The sequence below is a fragment of the Oreochromis aureus genome, linkage group 8 (assembly GCF_013358895.1).
Source record: "Oreochromis aureus strain Israel breed Guangdong linkage group 8, ZZ_aureus, whole genome shotgun sequence".
In the NCBI taxonomy this organism is placed as follows: Eukaryota; Metazoa; Chordata; class Actinopteri; order Cichliformes; family Cichlidae; genus Oreochromis; species Oreochromis aureus.
In genome coordinates, this window is record NC_052949.1 from 13,950,872 (window position 1) to 13,968,152 (window position 17,281).

The 17,281-nt window shown below is 45.3% G+C and overlaps 1 protein-coding gene across 26 annotated transcripts in view; it reads left to right on the forward strand.

Annotated features, from left to right (window-relative positions):
• Positions 1-17,281, forward strand: part of tcf7l2 (transcription factor 7 like 2) — an 88,210-nt gene that overhangs the window by 12,372 nt on the left and 58,557 nt on the right. The window lies entirely within an intron of this gene.

Below are 17,281 nucleotides of genomic sequence, written 5' to 3' on the forward strand. Positions count from 1 at the left end.
CTGTGCTTCTTGCGCCGCGTAGACCGACTTCTGTTTATCAACTCTTCCAGTGCATTGACATTAGACGTCTTTACTCTGCTTAGTCTGTTACGCAGCCATTGTCTTGGTGGAGCAAAACCACTCAACGGTTACACAAGCTGAGTGGTATGCAAAAACAGTGGTTAGAGCCTCGCTGGGCGGGTGAGAGGCGTTGAGGGAAGCTTTGGTTTACGGCTTCAAGCCGCAGCCTGAATCAGGGCAGGGTTAGCTATCAGACAGAGAGACATGTGAGGCTAAGACCTCTCTCACTATGATGCAGATGCTTTTTAAGTGGTTGGGATCACACTTAAGTGCCTCTTGGGTTAGTAGATTTGGATTGCCAGAGTGTATGTGTGTGCACTCGGTGTCAGGGAAAGTGTGCGTTAGCATATGTCACCTGACTGCCAGGCAGCCGGCCTCGGGAAACCAGAGTTAGTGTGAATGCCGGGGCTTGTCAAAGACAGGTGCCACCACTGCGGCCCATGCCTGCCATACAGCAGCTGGGAAAAGACTGCAAGGCCCACGGTCAAGTGTGGGCCATTGGGAGATCGCATCAGGCTAGAATTCCCTATCAGTGGGGGGTGAAATGGGCATGCCTCCCTGCAATACTGTGGCTTAAAGGGTGATGTATGCATGGTGTATAGGCTTCTCTGTTCACTTTCTGCAGCCAACACTGTTTAGAGTAATTAAATAATTTGTAGGTCAAATTTCCACTTCCTTCAAACATGTCTGTTGCATTGCTCTTGATGATAATCTAACACCGAAAGACATGCCTTGGGTATTTGGGGTATAAATTTTGAGTTGCACATACTGGCTACCATCATGTAAATCCCCCGCTCCTCAGCCCCTTCTGTAAATGTCTCTCGACTTCCTATAGCAATGCGAGGATTGTTGTAGCGTTGTGGTACAGTGGTGCAGCTTCTCTCCCGAGCACAGCAACTGGAAAGTAGAACAGGAAGCCTCCCCCCGTCGTCTCGGGGTATCGTGGGGTTGTGGATGTGCCTGGGAGTCATCACTGTAAGTCCTCTGAGCCTTCTGGGGGAGTTTCACGGACCCTTTCTTCTCATTTTCTGCACTTGCTTTTGGGATGACTTTGAGTCCTGAAAACTCAAAATCCTGTGCTGTAAATATGCAGATGTAGTCATCGTTTTCCCCTGATCCGCCTGCTCGCTTCTTCCCAGATGCCTGCCTCCCCCGTCCTCATGGGAGAACAACTGCTGGTTGCCATCTATAGGCCAGTTGAATTCCTCACCCTGACTCAGGAATAATAATAATAATAAAAAAAAAAATGTGGAAGTTTTCTATATGCTCCTGCAGATCATTTTACAACAGTGCCTCTCAACACAACTGTTCCTAGTTAGTGGAAACTTCCAGACTTATTACAGTCACCAACAGGGCAAATTTCTTCACTACCAGTGCTTGTACTTTTAATGCTACATGGCTTGGGGTGACGTTATTTAAGCCAATGAGCCAGTCTGTCCTTGTATGCTATGTTAAATTTAGAGTTAAATGCTCAGCTGTAAATTATGTAGTCTCCTGGCATGAGACAAATAGTTTTGGTTTAATCTGAGACCCACAGGCGTAAACGGGAGTTACCCCAACTAGGCTGGAGAATTTATGATCATGCCGGCCAGAAGCCATACCTTTTTTGGCCCAGAACCAAAGTTTGGCAACCGAGTTTACATCAGTGGTTGCCATTGCACATTCAGAAATGATCTCAGTGAAAGCATTTTATGTATGACATTAATGAGGCCAGTCAGCACAGTTAATTTGCTGTTATTTAGCTCTGCGGTCGTGTTAAATCATAAACAGGCTGAGAGAGGCCTCACTGCTAACAGTAAGTGTTGAATAAGGGGTAAAACTCAGACCTGAACTTGAGGGGAATCTTGATTCTTGGCTAGGTAGCTCAGTTATTGGAGCTTCCTGGCCAGAAATTGAGATTCTGCGGTCTCAGACGCTGGGAAAATTAACCTCTAATTGTTCGCAGAAGCTATTGGCAGGAGGAGCTAAGTGATGATGAGTGAGGCATCGACGGGGAACACGGGTTGGATGCTGAGATGAGACAGCTCACACTTGCCGGTCAGGGGTTTTGTTTTTTTTCATTAGGAAAGAACTTGAGCCCAATGGGATTCTCCCCAATGACAAAATGGTAGTCCTAAAGGGGGAAAGAAATGAAGAAAACCCAGCTCTTTCTTTCTTGGCTCTGTTTTAAGAGACAGACACTTTGTTCACGTTTTAAATTGGCCTTGTCATGCGGTTTCCTCCACTGGGCTGCTGGGAGCTGACTGTTTCCACATAGGCCAATGTTCTGTACCAGTTTTGGTTTCGAGAAAAATAAGCGTCTGTTTTTTGTGGCACTGATCGCTGTCGTATTAAACTTGGGTTTTTTGTTGCTTTTTCCCCTCCCCAAAAGCTAACACAGTCGTGCTTGTATTCTTCACGCCTTATATATATATTTTTAGTATTATTATCTCAGTTGCAGTTGCTTGGCAAGAGGCACATCAGCCTCTGTCCTAACACGGCCACGACCCTGTAACCTCACCCCTGACTCCTCTTCCCGCTTGTACTACAAATCTTCTTTTTGTAGTGTTTTTCTGCGTGCCACATTTTCGCAAATAACATCAGTAATCATTCAATTGGGCATAAAGTAATTGAGAGGCGGCCTGCTTGCCATCTGTCTGGTGAGATTACTACTTTCTGTGTAATTAAACGTGTGACCTTGCGGCCATGGAGGGAGGTGCCAGCGGGCGAGCCACTGCCAAAGAGCCAGGCTGTCTTATTTGAAGTCAGGGGGAAGCTGGTGGTGAGGGTGGGAGGGAGAGAGAGTTGTGCGGTTTTAAAAGTTTAGCCCAGCTGCTAAAGATAGCACAGGTTGATGTGAGTTGAGCTTAAGCGGCAGCCTTTACATGGCTGCGTCCTGCGTGTGTCGAAGCCCAAGCCTCAGTCAATTTTGCAATTCTACAGGAGCCTTGTTGAAGTCAGCATGATCCCTGTGTGCATACAGTGTAACCAGGAGAGGATAGAAAAGCAGGGGTCAGAAAAGTGTGTGTGTGTGTGTGTGTTTCTGTGTGTGCTTGTGGGGTCAGGATGGGCTGAATAGAGACTGCTGTTTTAACTCTGATTTTATGTGTGGTTTTGTTTGGACTCCTGAGGTTTGGTTTCCTTTGGACAGTGTCCAGAGACTACAAGGCCTGCTTCTCCTCAGCTTTCTTGTGAGGCCGACGTGAAGGGCCCTGCAAAGCCCCGTGATTGGATTTCAGCGCTGATCTGGTTGATTTGCGTTGTAAACAGGACATTAAAGACAGGGGAGACGGCGAACTAATGAGTCTTTGTGTCAGTGTGCATACTGCAAAAGGGTGCTTGTGTGGTTTTATCCTCTGCATCCTGCATCGCGGTGTCACACGCCCAGTTAAGAAGAGGAACTAAAACTCCTGTAGATCCCTGATGACATTCAGTATACTCACAGACATATACATAAACACCGAATGCGCAACTGAAAGAGACGTCGGCATGGTTTAGTCAGTGTGGGCTGGATGGTGTCTTGCAATACTTCCGCTCAGATCTGGAAAAAAAAAAAGTCTCTCTTGTTCCCCCACACAAAAATAACCGTTTTAATTACTATGGTTGTGCTATGGTGCAGCCACAGCATGGCTGGTGGGACCCAGCTGAGGTGGCACTTGCCACTGGGGATGGGGACAAGGTCTGGGCCGGCCTCCAGGGAAATTACAGGGTGGTGTGGAGGATGGGGGGGGAACTGTATCCGTCCTCCAGTCCCTGCTGTCAACCCAGAGAGCTCCTGTTTGCAGCTAAGCGAGGCTCTCTCCGTTTCATCTTCACCCTCTGGAGATAATTGGAGTTGTACTGTGTGTAAACATGTTTTTGGTTTCAAAGATAAGTTTCAGTCTGAAGACCTGTGTATCTGCCCGGCATGCAGGGGGGAGGAAAAAAAATCAGTTTTTAATTTTTTTTCTAAAAAAAAGAGCAGCATTTTTAAACTGAACTCGATTCTTATTTTCTGTTTCTTACATTCTTCTTCTGTTTTCTCCCTAACCTCTTCAGCCATCTCCCTTTTCTCTTTTTCCACTACCCCCTCCCCTCCCCTCTCTCAGTATGTGCTCTGATTACCTCTCCAAACTGGCAATAAGTTGATTGCTTTACAGAGATGATGTAAGCCTCTGCCCTAGGGTACATCAGGTTGGATTTCTCCCGCTTTATCTTGTAAAGCCTAAATTAACAGCTGGTTTGGTTGGAGTTCTCCTGGATCTGACTAAAGGATTAGGCTTGGTTCTCATGCGAGTCAATCCGGTTTGATTTATTGCAGGTCTATCAAAAAAGATCAATGGGAGTCCTTTTGAAAGTAAATCCTTAATCGCTCTTTGCACTTACGTGTCATCATTGTGAATTTTTTTCCTCCCCTCTGTTTCTTGCTCCCTTCTTTCTCCATTTCTCACTCCCTAATTCTTATTCTTTCCTTACACCACTGCCTGTCTGTTTTTATTTTTTTATCTCCTCCTATACCCCACCCAACCCAATCTGCGGTAGCGTTTTGCACTTGTCGATGGTATCATGGTGAATTGCTGGATAGATTTTCTCTCTGTTCTCATTAGTTTTCCATCGGGGCAAATGCTCGCTTTTAAAGCCTCAGGTTGTGATTGCGAATGAAATATAGCCACTATAGCTTGGTCTTAACCCAAACTTGCCCCAAGTTTTTTTCTGTATAAGACCTATCAGTCACCTTTGGCCATAAGTAACAAGGATGCTGAAGAAATCAGTGTTTGGTTCTCATATTCTCTTACTTCCCATTGTGGGCCCATCTGGGGTTAAATTGGCCATAGATATAAAAGTGAATGACAGGTGGTTTGGAAATTAAAGCTCAGTTGGACTATTAATCTCATTTGCAAGTTATGGCTACTGTTTGCATTTGGCATTTTTATTATGTCTGACATTGCTGCCTGGTTCCAGCTAATCATCAATGCTTTTGGCTCATTAGTAACCAGAAACTGAAGATCAGAAACGCTTGAGATGTTTTTAACTCAAATAATGACATATCATCCTTCACTTCCCTTTTGACTCTCTCCTGTCTCATGCTAGCGTTAAAACACTTGCTAAACTGAATGAATTAACTCAACCCTAGCTCTCGTTATGGAGCACTGAATTCATTTTTCCTGCATATTCACATATGTCCGTGCTCACAAAATGATATGTGAGTCGAACAACACCCTGCAGCATGCGGCATATTTTCTTCCACACTTACGTAAATGGACATGGCAGCTTCTGCTATTTTTCCGCCCGATCTCTCTCCTTCACTTTCTCTTATTTCCTCATTAACAGGGCTCGTTATGCGTTATATATCATCCTCCTCCTCTTCCACTAGGCTAATTTTCCCCTGCTCCGCCTCCATCAATGCCTTGGCTCTCTAGGAATCTGTATCTTGAAGGATGCAACCAGTATCACTGACAGGAAGACTAGATGGATTGGCAGACCCCCTTCGATGGTGCCAGTGATATGTAGGCCTTCTCCTGGCCAACATTCACATTTGTCTTGAGGATTTTCCATGTCTTTAACTACTTTTTTGCTCTGAAGTATGACTGATGTGATCAGTGTCAAATTCAGGTGTATCTACTTGGCATGCTCTGTGGCCTGGTTGGCTGTCAGACCTGGGTATGGAGGTGTGGGAGGGGCTCTAGATAAGGGAAGGGGGTGGGGTGGAGGTGGGTGGGTGGGGGAGTTGGGTGAGATCGACGGGATACGTGGGAAGGAAGGGCTTGCTGTCAGCCAGCTGGACCTCTTAATCCTACAGCCTTGGGGAAAGGGTGTGTGCGAATGTGTGTGTGTGAGCGAGTGTGTGTGTATTGTGTTTGTCTCGTAGAGATTTGTCAATTTTAGCACACCTCTGCTCGACTCTTTGGCCCAGCTGAGCCCACAATCACGTGTGTGTGTGTGTGTGTGTGTGTGTGTGTGTGTGTGTGTGTGTGTGTGTGTGTGTGTGTGGTAGTGTGTTGTGTGAGTGTCTCTGCTCCGGTGAGACACAACCAGGATTTCATGCACGCTGTGTTTACTGTAGTCTTCGCTTTAACAGCACACTGTATATTTATGTCAAGACGACACAGTCTCTCACCCCCTTGATGTTGGAGAGGAGCTGGTGGTTGGTACAGGGTGGAAGTGTCTGTCTGTGTTTGTGCGCGCACATACGTGTGTGTGTTGAGGGTAATTTTTGTACCGTGTTGCTGGTTGAGGGTGGAGGAGGAACTGGGGGGGGCAGGACACTGCCAGCGCCACTCGCTCCACGTCGTCCCACTCCGAGCCTTTATGCCCAGCCCTGCGAGCGTGAAGCGTCTCTAAAACTTGTGCACGCGCGAGCTCCATCCCGCTCTACGTCATTTTGTAGCTCGCTGTCTGATTGCGTCACCCCCTTGTCATTCATTAGACACAAAACGCGCTATTTAACCAAATTCCATGCAAGCTTCCTCTTTCCCGAGCACCCTCTCCTGCTCTCTCTGCCCCACTCTCTCTCTCTCTTTTGGCGTAGACTTTTGCATATATAACAGGCTGGCAGGCTAAGAGCTTGGGACTTCCCCACGCCACACTCCAAGCCTTTGATCCTTTGCTTTGGAGGTAACATCAAAAGGAGAGGCATAGAAAGGCAGCTACTACTGTGAAGTTCAATGTTCAACTTGATGGCTTGGCTGAGGGCTTTTTTTTCCCTCTCTCCTCCTCCTCCTCCCCTCCCCTCCCCTCCCGCTTCACCTCCCTCCTCCCACCGCTCCCTCGATCCCTTCGCTGTATCCCTCAGCTGACAAAAACACACAGTTTGTAGCCAAGGGTTTTTTTTTATTTATTTTTTTATTTATTTTTTTTATTTTAGTGCCTCTGACCTCACCTCCATAGAATGAGAATCTGACATAAAACAAGATCTCAACCCTATAAAGAAAACAAAAAAAAAAAACAACTCAGCTGTAGAGAGGGTGTACACAAAGATTCAGATGTTTCCTTTTTGACGCCGAGGTAAAAGGTGCTTTTCCAGCGCCTGGCCCTTCTTTTTCCTTTTCTCCCACTGTCTGTGTGGGTAACATGCAGCAGCAGCATCCCTGTATTGCACCTTGTTGCGTCAATGCCGAGCTGGGCTCTTTGCTGCTAGATTAAGCAGCAGGATGAGGGCAACATACCGTATTGTTTTCTGCACACCCTCTTTTGAATGGATGCATCCTTAAGCTGGATTTAGGGTCAGTGCGAACTGCCTTTGGATAGCTTTGAAAACCACTCCCCTTCAACTTATAAACATTGGACAGTGGTTGTCAAAGTTGCCCATTTTGTGCAGTTTCTGCATCCACCACTGGCTTGTTTTCTGGACATGGGAGAACAGCCGGGCATTTTGCTTATTTTTTTATCTCCCTTTTCGTCTTACAGCTGTTTCTTTTTGCCCTGCCTTTGCATGCGTCTGCCAGGGATGACTATAAACACATTTGATTTCCAACAGCACGCCTTGAAAACTTGTTCTGAGAGGTTATAACCTGACCCTTATGCTCTACCTCACTTTTTCTTTCTGATTTGGAGAAAAAGCGAGTGTCAGAATAAGCTCAGAGGAGGAGAAAGGCCTGTTTTCTGCTTCTTTCTTTTGTTTGTTTTGTTTTTTTCATCTTCTCCTTTGCAGCGTTGACATGTGAAGCTTGCAATCAGCCGTTCACGGAAAAAACAAACGATTTTCATAATGAACGTCTTAACCGAGTTTCTTATGCAAACTCTGTAAATTAAGGAAGAATCAGACGAGGCCGTGGCCTTCCAGGTCAAAAGCGGGCTTTTGCTGTGCTGTTTGCAACTGTATTTAAATGACACAGACTTGATAAAGGCGATCTAGAAAGCTGAGATGCTTCACTAAATGCTTTTTCGTCCTTTATGAGCTTCGTTGTCTGACTGTGCCAATTAGCAAAGGCGTGTGGCCTGCTTTCCCTCTCCTCTTTTTCTCTTTTTTTCCCCCTGTGCTCCAACTCTCTTTCTAGATAGATGCTTTCTCTATCATGCTCCTGCACACACACGCACACACACACCAAGCACACATTTGGTGTATCATTAGCTTAGTGTGCGGGGAGGCGTGCGAGCCTGGGCTCTCTCCTGCCTTATCTCCATGTCAATCACAGCGTGTGTGTGAACATCAGTTGTAATGATCTCCATCCAGCCTGTCGGTGCGTGTTAGCGCCTGGCTTCCCTCGCCCCCGGAGCAAGCCGTTCCCTAGCTAATAGATGCAAAATTAAGCTGATCAATAGATGGCCTCAGCTCATTATTGACATGTTATCGTGGTGTGGGATTTTTGTGTTTGTGTGTGTGTGTGAGTGTGTGTCCAGGGGTTTATATACAGTCAGAGATGCAAGACAGGATGAGCCCAAGAAAAAATTAAAAGTTAGCTTTCTTCTCCAAATGGCTCAGACCACTTTATCTCAGGCCTGCAATGATATTGCATTAAGCTAATTTATTCTTACTCTGTTTTATGCATTTTTTTGGATGCTAAAGCCTCTACTCAAAGCGTAATCATCGGCTCAGTGGTAGGAAATGAGATGGAGACTTTGCAAAGCGCCATATTAAAGATTCATCAATAATTGGCATGTGTGCTGCTGTTTGTGTTGCGGGGGAGGAAGGTGGAGGGGACTCTTATGGACAGATCACCACGTGATTGAGCTAAGTGGTAATTAACCATGAGAGAGGTGTGTATGTTTTTGTGTGTGTGTGCATATCCTAGAAGATGTATGCGCTGTTGCGTGTCAGCGAAGGTGGGGATGCTGAGGGTAAGGTTGGCTGACAGAGTTGATTTGGAGGTAAGCGTTTGGGGCCATGTGGTCAGGTCATTGAGGGATGGGGTGTACGGAGGTGGCGAGGGGGGTGTGTGACACTAGCCCTAGTCACACAACCGCCTCCCCTGACCCTCTTCAAGTCTTATTGTCTCGGAAGCATCCCCCATTTTAATGAGCTCCAATAACCAAGTCCTTATTACTTATTTATTCATTAAGCCACCGTGGCAAAGCGGCAGTACCCCACTGTGTGTGCGTGCATGTAATTGCTCGTGTGCATTTTTTTTCTTCCCTGTCTTCCGTGCACAATATCATAGTAAATACCGTGTTTCAACAGCAATAATAAGTTTGATTAAAGCTAATTGAACCTAAAATAGATTAGATGAAAGCTAATGATTTTCCCCGCTTGTTTGGGTTACAAATCTATAACCTGAAACCATATTTGAGATTTGAGTTGAAACCTTAAAATCCTGGGCTTTAGCTCTGCTGAGGGAGTATGTCTCATGAATATGGAGGCTGAACCGCTTCAAGGTGCGCAAGTGTGAAAGAGACATGAAACAGACTAAATGTTTGTTAGTTTCAGATGATTCTTTTGTGAGGATTAATTGCCTGTTGGTATGTGCGTGTGATGCCTTCAACATAATGCTTTGTGATTGATGAACGCGCGTAGGTGGAATTGTGTGATAGCGTGTAGTGTTTTCAGAATATCGGAAGTCTTTGTGAAGCCTGAGAGTGTACACACTCTCTCCCTCTGAGGCATGTTTCATAGCTTCCCTATATCCAGTCTGCCGTTTAACTAATTCATAGTGAACTCTCGAAGAACAAAACCAGACACCCAACATCAAGGGCAGCGTTCAGCTCTCCTCCAGCACAATACCAAATACAGCATTCTCCAGCAGAACGTGGGCGCTGCAATCAGCTTACTTTTCTCCCGTAGCAGAGCTCAGCTGCTGTTCACCTTTTTAACTCTCCCCTCTGCAACCTTAAGCCTGCTTCCTGCAAAGGTAACATATGAGTTGCCCAACCTCTTCTTCTCCTAGCTCCTGCCCTGGCCTTGCGTAAGGGGCTCAGACACACCCAGGCCTGCAGACATGCCCGTTCACCTCCACGCAGGTTCTGAGTAGGTCAGCGTGTATGAGACTTCAACTGGCAAGGTCCTCTTTGTTTTGTCGGACCATTGGCCCCTCCTGCCACTGATCTTCAACGGATTACTATTAGAAAATGATGCTAAATAAGTTATAAAGAAATCCCAGTTACTGGAACTATCTAGACTAAGTTAATATTTAAACTGGGTGTTTACATGGGTTTCAGCGAGATTATGTTGTCTTAAGTTTATTCACAGAGCTGTGTTTTGGTAACTGGACTGTTTTGAACCTGTTGTAAAAGACACATTTAGCCTTTGTCCCGTCACTTGTTGGCTTGTGAAGTCCAGTTTGTATGAATCTCAGCCTCTTGGTCTGCTGGAGCCTGAAGTGAATATATCTTGTAAGTGTGGGGAATAAATTTATGTGGCGATATTGTATCGATACAGAGACACCAAATATCGATATTTCTTAAAATAAATTAAAACACTATGGGAATACTAAGGACAGAAAGACTGTTACCATCTGTCTGATTGAGTTTTTGTCAGCTAGCACAACTCAAGGGGACTCGACTCAGCTGGCTGCCAGCTGGTTGTATTCTTGTTATATTCTTTTAGAATAAAAGTGCAATACTAAAATATGAATTTCTGTCCTTTTAAACATCTACAAATGTGTGATTTTCACAGATTTCAACTATTCAGTTGTAGAATGATAGCAGACTGACTCCATCTTATGGCAACATTTCTGGCAGGGTTGAGTGACACTGTTGGTATGCTTGATAAATGACTGAAGTGGGATTGTTTCATTGTTGTTATTGTTTAACAAGAAGTTTAGCTTTGAAGAAATTATTTAAAATTGAAAAAAGGTGATAAACAGCAATATACGTATTACAAAACGCAGCTAAATGTTAAAAATCCCAAAAATATCGTATCAGGAGTGAAGTATTGTGATAAGATTGTATGGGCTGTGTGGTGATTCCCACTTCTAATACCTAGATGACCTAACAACCTAACAGTCTGGGGCCCCAGAAAGGGAAACAAACCAGTTTGCTTGCCAACCAAATGTGTTAACCACTACACTTTGGAACCTGTGTGTTTTTGCTGTAAAGTTGAGCATCTTAACTTTGGAGTCTTCGGAGCTTGGATCCATCCTCAAGAAGCCATTCAAGGAAATCCAGTTTTCCTCACTTATGTGTTTGTTAGTTTCATTTTTTTTTCCGCTGCTTTGCTAGTTGGTTTCATCAGACATCCAAGATTATTTGATCTTCAGCTTTCAGGAGAACACAAACCTGTAATTCCAGTTACCTTTGACTTTGTACATCTGATATCTGATTACACTGTTGGCTAACGTGGAGGGACTTGTTCATCGTGTTGATCTGATAGGGCGCCCGTCGTTTGCTGTTGAGGTACAAAAAAAACACATGCTTGACGTACACTGCCTAAACTGAGCATTAAGGTATTCTTTCAGCTTCTACGGTGTGAACGCTAGAAGATATCAGTTCTTTCTAGTCTGCCTGAATATCCCACTCTGTTAATTGATCAATTTAACAACCCTAATAGGAGCAAGTAAAACAAGTAAATTAAGATTCATTTACTACCACTGAAATAATCAGAGCTTCCAGGCTCATAACAGTTTGTTACCCCAGTGAGTCTGGAAGTCAATGAAAGCACCCTGGAGCCTATTTGTGTCCAAGCAAAGGAAACGAAAAGAAGTGGAAGAGTCACTGAGAAAGATGAGCAGCAGGAGGAACACCTGAAAGAAAAGGTATTGTGTCGCAGAGCTGGATGCTAAAGGTGCCAGAGTGCCTGTTCATTAACTGGCCCGATGGAAGACTAGCCATCTCCTGCTGGCCTTCACCCTTCATGCCACTATTTATAGAGCAGCCAAGAGATACTCTTAATGACACAGGACAGTGTTAACCAGGGGGGGAGGGGGTGCAAAAGTCAGAAATGGAACGGTGTTTACTTTCTGAGACGAGCTGAGAAGTTGGCGTATTTTAGAATGCTGTCACATCATCCTCACACTTCCTTTGAGAACTTTATAGTTTCATCCAGGTAGTATTCGTGGCACACTTTCCCCATCTAATTAATTAAATTAAGTGAATGTAACTATATTTTCTAGTCTTTTTCTTATGTCTTCTCCTTGTTTTTTGCACTAGGAAAAATATGTCTTCTGTGGCTTGTGCAATCCTTTGAAACTCTGGTCAGTCAGCTGGTGTTTGAACAGCACATTTGTCCACACCTGCTAAGCAAACAGTGATGGAGCATAGCCATACTTATCGCGTGACCCAGTGTTTAAAAGGAGTGACACAAACTTCCAGGACAGACCTGATAAAAAGAAAAAAAAAAAGACGAAGAAGAAGCATTCATGGACAAAAAAAGAGTGTTAAAAGCTGAGAAATGCTCCCCCTTTTCCATCATAGACTACAGTGCTTTCTGAACTAATTGAGAACAATAGTAGTTTCTCGTTTCTACAGCTTCATTGTAAACGGTGAGCAAAGTCTGAGCTGGGTAGAAAGGCAGGAGAGGTCATGTGCACATTCTACCCTTGTGGGAAAAAAGGCTTATATGAAAGTGTCAGGGTGAGTTTTTCTGCAAGAAAGAAAGCGAGTGAGAGAGAGAAAGAGGAGGGGAGTTTGAGGTTTAGGTGGAGATTGTTGGCAAAGGGGGTAGGGGTAGGAGGTGAGGAGAGGAGAAGGGAGGTTTTGGATCAGGTCAGCAGCCCCTGTGCTGTCAGGGCCAGTGGAACCCCCAAGCGGTTCTGGCTTTGGAGTAAATATGGGCCCAGCGGACCCCTTCCCGCCCCAGGGCACACAAACCCCAGGCCTTCCCACATTTCACTTTTATTTTCCTGGTTGCAAAATGCCTCTGGCTATCAGATCAGGTGGGGTGCTTTTTTTTTTTTTTCCTTTAATATTTACTCATAAAATGTGCATTAGTAGAACCAAAGCAGCCATGATGGACCCTCTTGTGTTGGCTAACTTTCTCTCAGTTTTGTCAAGGAACTCTTGCGCAGGCTTTCTTTACAATAAACACACGTTCCTCCTGAAAAGACATGTGCCGTATGCAGAAGCAGACACAACAATGGATCATGTAACAAAGTGGGCTGGTGGGGTTTTTTTTGTTTTTTTTTGTTTGTTTTGTAACCAAAAAGATTTCAACGACTCTCCTTTAAGCTTTTCCTCTCTGTTACAGAGAATCACTTTCTCCCCCTTAATAAATTACGTGTGAAGAAGCGTGCGTTTGCTTCTTCTCCTGCACCTGTGAGTGAGGACAAAGACTGCCAGCATTATCCGCAACAGATCAAGACAATATGCTCAGCTCTCGTTTTTAAAGGGATAAAATTGTAGTCAAACTGGATGGACTAATCTTTTAAGCTCGGTGCAGTTTACTCCGTGCAGCTTTGAATGGGCTCCTCTTACTAGCCTTGATCATTTCAGACTTAAATAAAGCTCTTTATAGTAAGGGGTCTGATTGGTGTAATCTGCAAGCTGTCAATCCCATCTCTGAGCGCCCTCCCCGAGGAGCTGCTGGCCCAGTCGAGCGTGGCATGTTCAAATATGGGTGAGCTTTGTTTTTCAGGTGTGAATCAGTGAATAAGCATGTACAGTATGTTGGGATTGGAGGTGGGGGGTCATGTATATCTGTTATCTGTATATGTTCCCCCCGATGTCTGTGTAAAGCTGTCATATTTGTGAAATGAGGTGGACACAGATGGTCTGAATATCTGCTGGACTCTAGAGCAACACCCAGCATCCATATGCTGACACTAAAACCCAGGCTGCCGTTTTTCTATCTTTTACATTACTCACATGGCTGAAATGCTCGATGGATCCCCCATTTGTCTCCTGTTCCCCATCTGGAAAGTAGACCAGCGTTTGGGAGCCACATTGGCACATAAGGACCTCTGTTTGTTTGATTGGTCTGGAGCCCTCTGCTCTTAATCCAAAACAAAACGAACAAGCCGTGCAGTGGCATGTGATAAAAACATCAGATGGGGGGGGCTTTATAGAGAAGAAGCTGGTTGTTGACGAGAAACAGACAGAACAATCCTGCTCGTTCACACTAAAAAAATTATGAGTAAGACTTCCTCTTCTTCTTTGTCGATATCTTATATTGGCGTTTGTCAAATTTTGATGGGCTGTAGTAAAGAAAAAAAGGTTTATTTTCAGGAGGATTTGGGTGTCTGCTGTGGGTACTGGGGAGTGGTGTTTGAGGCCAAATTGCTTCTGTGCCAGCTTGTTGAATTGGTAATGACAGTGGTGGAAGCTGGTGTGAGCTCAGGATGCCCGTTCATTTGTCTCTAGGCTGCTTCCTTCCCCACTACCATGAGCTGTGACACGGTACCAGGGCCCTAGCTTGTTTTCCCTTCGATGACAGTCAGATCTGGGTTAACACTCTGTAGCTCATAACATGTCAAACCTGGGTGTAGTTGCAGTCAGTCACAGACTTGGGTGAGTGGTTCAATGTGCAAGTAGGAAACACCTACTCAGATATAGTATAGTAACAAAATATAGCTAAAACAAGTAAAAGGTTATAGAATTAATCATTGTAAAACAAAAGGGGGAGGGGCTTCCTCGGAGGTCAGGATATTTCAGGTCAGGTCAGGTCAGGTCATGTGTATTCAAAAAGAAATTGTTATTTCTGTTTAGTGCAATTTATATTTGGCAGCATGACTGTTTTTACCTACACTTACACATATGTGGTAAGAAAGAGAGAGACAGCCGCAACAACACAAATACAGGAGTCATCGAAACAACAGAGTTGACTTTGTTTGAGAGAGAAAGGGTATAAAAAAAGGAGTTGCGGATTATGTGGGTTGCAAAGAGGCTTGCAGATATGCAGCGTAATAGAGCTTAAAAATTTTCTATGTATGATTTACATATTGGATGTGAAGGGTATCATCCGAGCTGTCAGCTGATGTAGGCTGGCATTGGGATTGAACACCACTTTGACTCTGTGGCAGGTCAAAAACTAATGCTGTGTTTGGTATTGGAGTTTCGGAGAGTCAGACATCAGCCAATTTCAAGGTTCTTGGACTCTGACAAGTTCTGGCAATTAAATGTTCCTGTGCTCTGGAATCTTTTATAGACTAACCCTATAAATTGATTACCTTTTTAAAAAAAAAAAGAAGCATATGTAATAATCAGTAATGACATTAATTGTTAGTTGTAGCCCTTGCCATCACCCCCCCACCCCCACCCCCCACCCCCCAATTGCCAATCACCAATTGCCTCCTTGTGCTTAGGAAAGCAGCAGACGACGGGAAAATCGGGACAAGCGAGATTGAGTTCATCCCTCTGTTAGGATTTAGAGGACTCCCTTGTCTTTCACTTCATCAGAGACAATTGAGTCATTCAGATCCCATTGTGGGGTGGCCAGCTGAGGAGGGGTGCAGGGTAGTGGGGAGAGAACAAGAGGGATATTGGGTGGGAAGACTGAAAGGGAGAGAGGAGAAGGAGAAGCCGCATGCTGCATAACCCAGAGCAGGAGCACAACCGCTAGGATGGCTCTTACAGGGTAGGGGTCCGTCAAAAGGGGGCTGACTAGTGTTTGTATGTGTGGGAGGGAGGGAGGGAGGGAGGGAGGGGAGGAGAGACAGACGAGAGGAGAGAGTTATCCTGGAATGGAGCAATTTGTCACATTGGAATGGCTCTTGAGTTACACGGGGGGCCCCCTCATAGCAGGAGAGTTTTCAGGTCGCAGAGTTGGGAACAGGGAGGGGCTTGGAGTAGCAGAGAGGGGGTCAGAGGTCACGGCCTACTCAAGCCCAGGCAGCGTGTCCGTTAGCAGGGCAGACGGGCCTGCGGAGAGAGAAAGAGAGAGAGTAGGAAAGGGAGGCAGGAGGCCAAGAAGGGGGTGGTCGGAAAGTCTGGTTCTTGCCAAGGCTCCGTTTTCCTCGGCATGCTTATAAAATCTGCAGGAGAGATTAGTGTGTGAGAACATTTGCAACAGCAGAGCTGAAGTGGAGCCACTTGTCAGGGCATGCACTCCCAGCACCCTCCCTCTCTCCCTGCTAGACTTTTGGTGTCTCACTACCCCATCACCCCACTCTGGAGTGTCACCTTCACGGTCTTTACCCACCTCCTCAGAATGTCCCCTTGTTTTAACCTCCCCTGGCTGCAGCTGTGTTTGAAAATTTGGATGTGTGAGCACGTGTACACATGCGCACGCGATGGCAGGACTTTCCCATGACTGGATTCACAATTCCTCCAATTTCTCCACCACTGCCCTGTCCTCTCGCCCCTCTGGCACCACTGGACGCTGTCTTGAATTACCTCATACATGACAGCAGCCCCGTCACTCTCCTCCTCCTCCTCCTTGCCTTTTTTTTAGGGTTTTTTTTTTTTTTTTTTACTGTTACAACACCACCCTTCTCTCCTACTCTCTCCCCTTCATGGCAATTAATACCCAGTGTAGGGGGTGCATAAAAAGCCCACAAGACTTTGGCTCTGGAGTTTTTACAACCATTCCCTTTTCCACTCTGAGGACATACAAACAAGCATAAACAAACCCAGCTTTTTAGCAGTAAAAGCCATCTTTGGGTCATAAATGAGTGTTAGCTGTGGAGAAAGACCAGGCAGCAAACTGTTTTTTTCCCCAGTACAGGCTATAACCGAGGACATGGAGTCAATAACTCCCTCCAGCGTCTATCACTGGCAGACACCCCACAGTGAACCCTTCGCTAATTACCACTGATTTAGACACAGTCTCAGGAAGGGTCGCGACACGCTCACTCTCACCAGCACCGGCACACTCTCGCACACATGCGCACACACATATCCTCAGACGTGCCCGAGCCGTCACTTCTGCGAGATGGCAACACAAAGAAAGCGGATGCGTACCTTCGTCGCTGTGCGAGCGCTACCACACAATTAAGCTCGATCTCCTCTGCTCTGCATAGATTGTTCTCGAGGAACAGATAATGCAAACTTTTTGTCATCATGTGCCAACATGTGATCATGGGGGTAATAATTATATATAAATATGGAGAAGAGACTGGGAAGAAGTGTGATTTAAGAGTGTCCGTGGCACTGAAGTTACAGCATAGGGCTGTTACTCCTCTTTGGTGTTAGTTAGTCCCAACCCCAGTGATTCCTCAATGGAATTGAAGCAGATATGAAGCAAATATTCGAATGTGACTGAAATACCCCGTTGTTATTATGCTGCGTAGAGCCCCTGTTGTCCCTTCCTTCACAGCTGAAACAGTTGCTGTGACCTCTTTCCCTCGAGCTAGGTGGCTGTGACATTGATAAGCAGAGTCAACACCAGGCAGTTGGTGGCTGAGCAAGCCACAGTTTACTGTGTGGTCAGCAAGAATTTATAAATTTCATACTGCTCTTGCATGTTTGAGCATTTGCAATGTTTTATTCTGACTGAATATGCACGTCCAGAAATTTT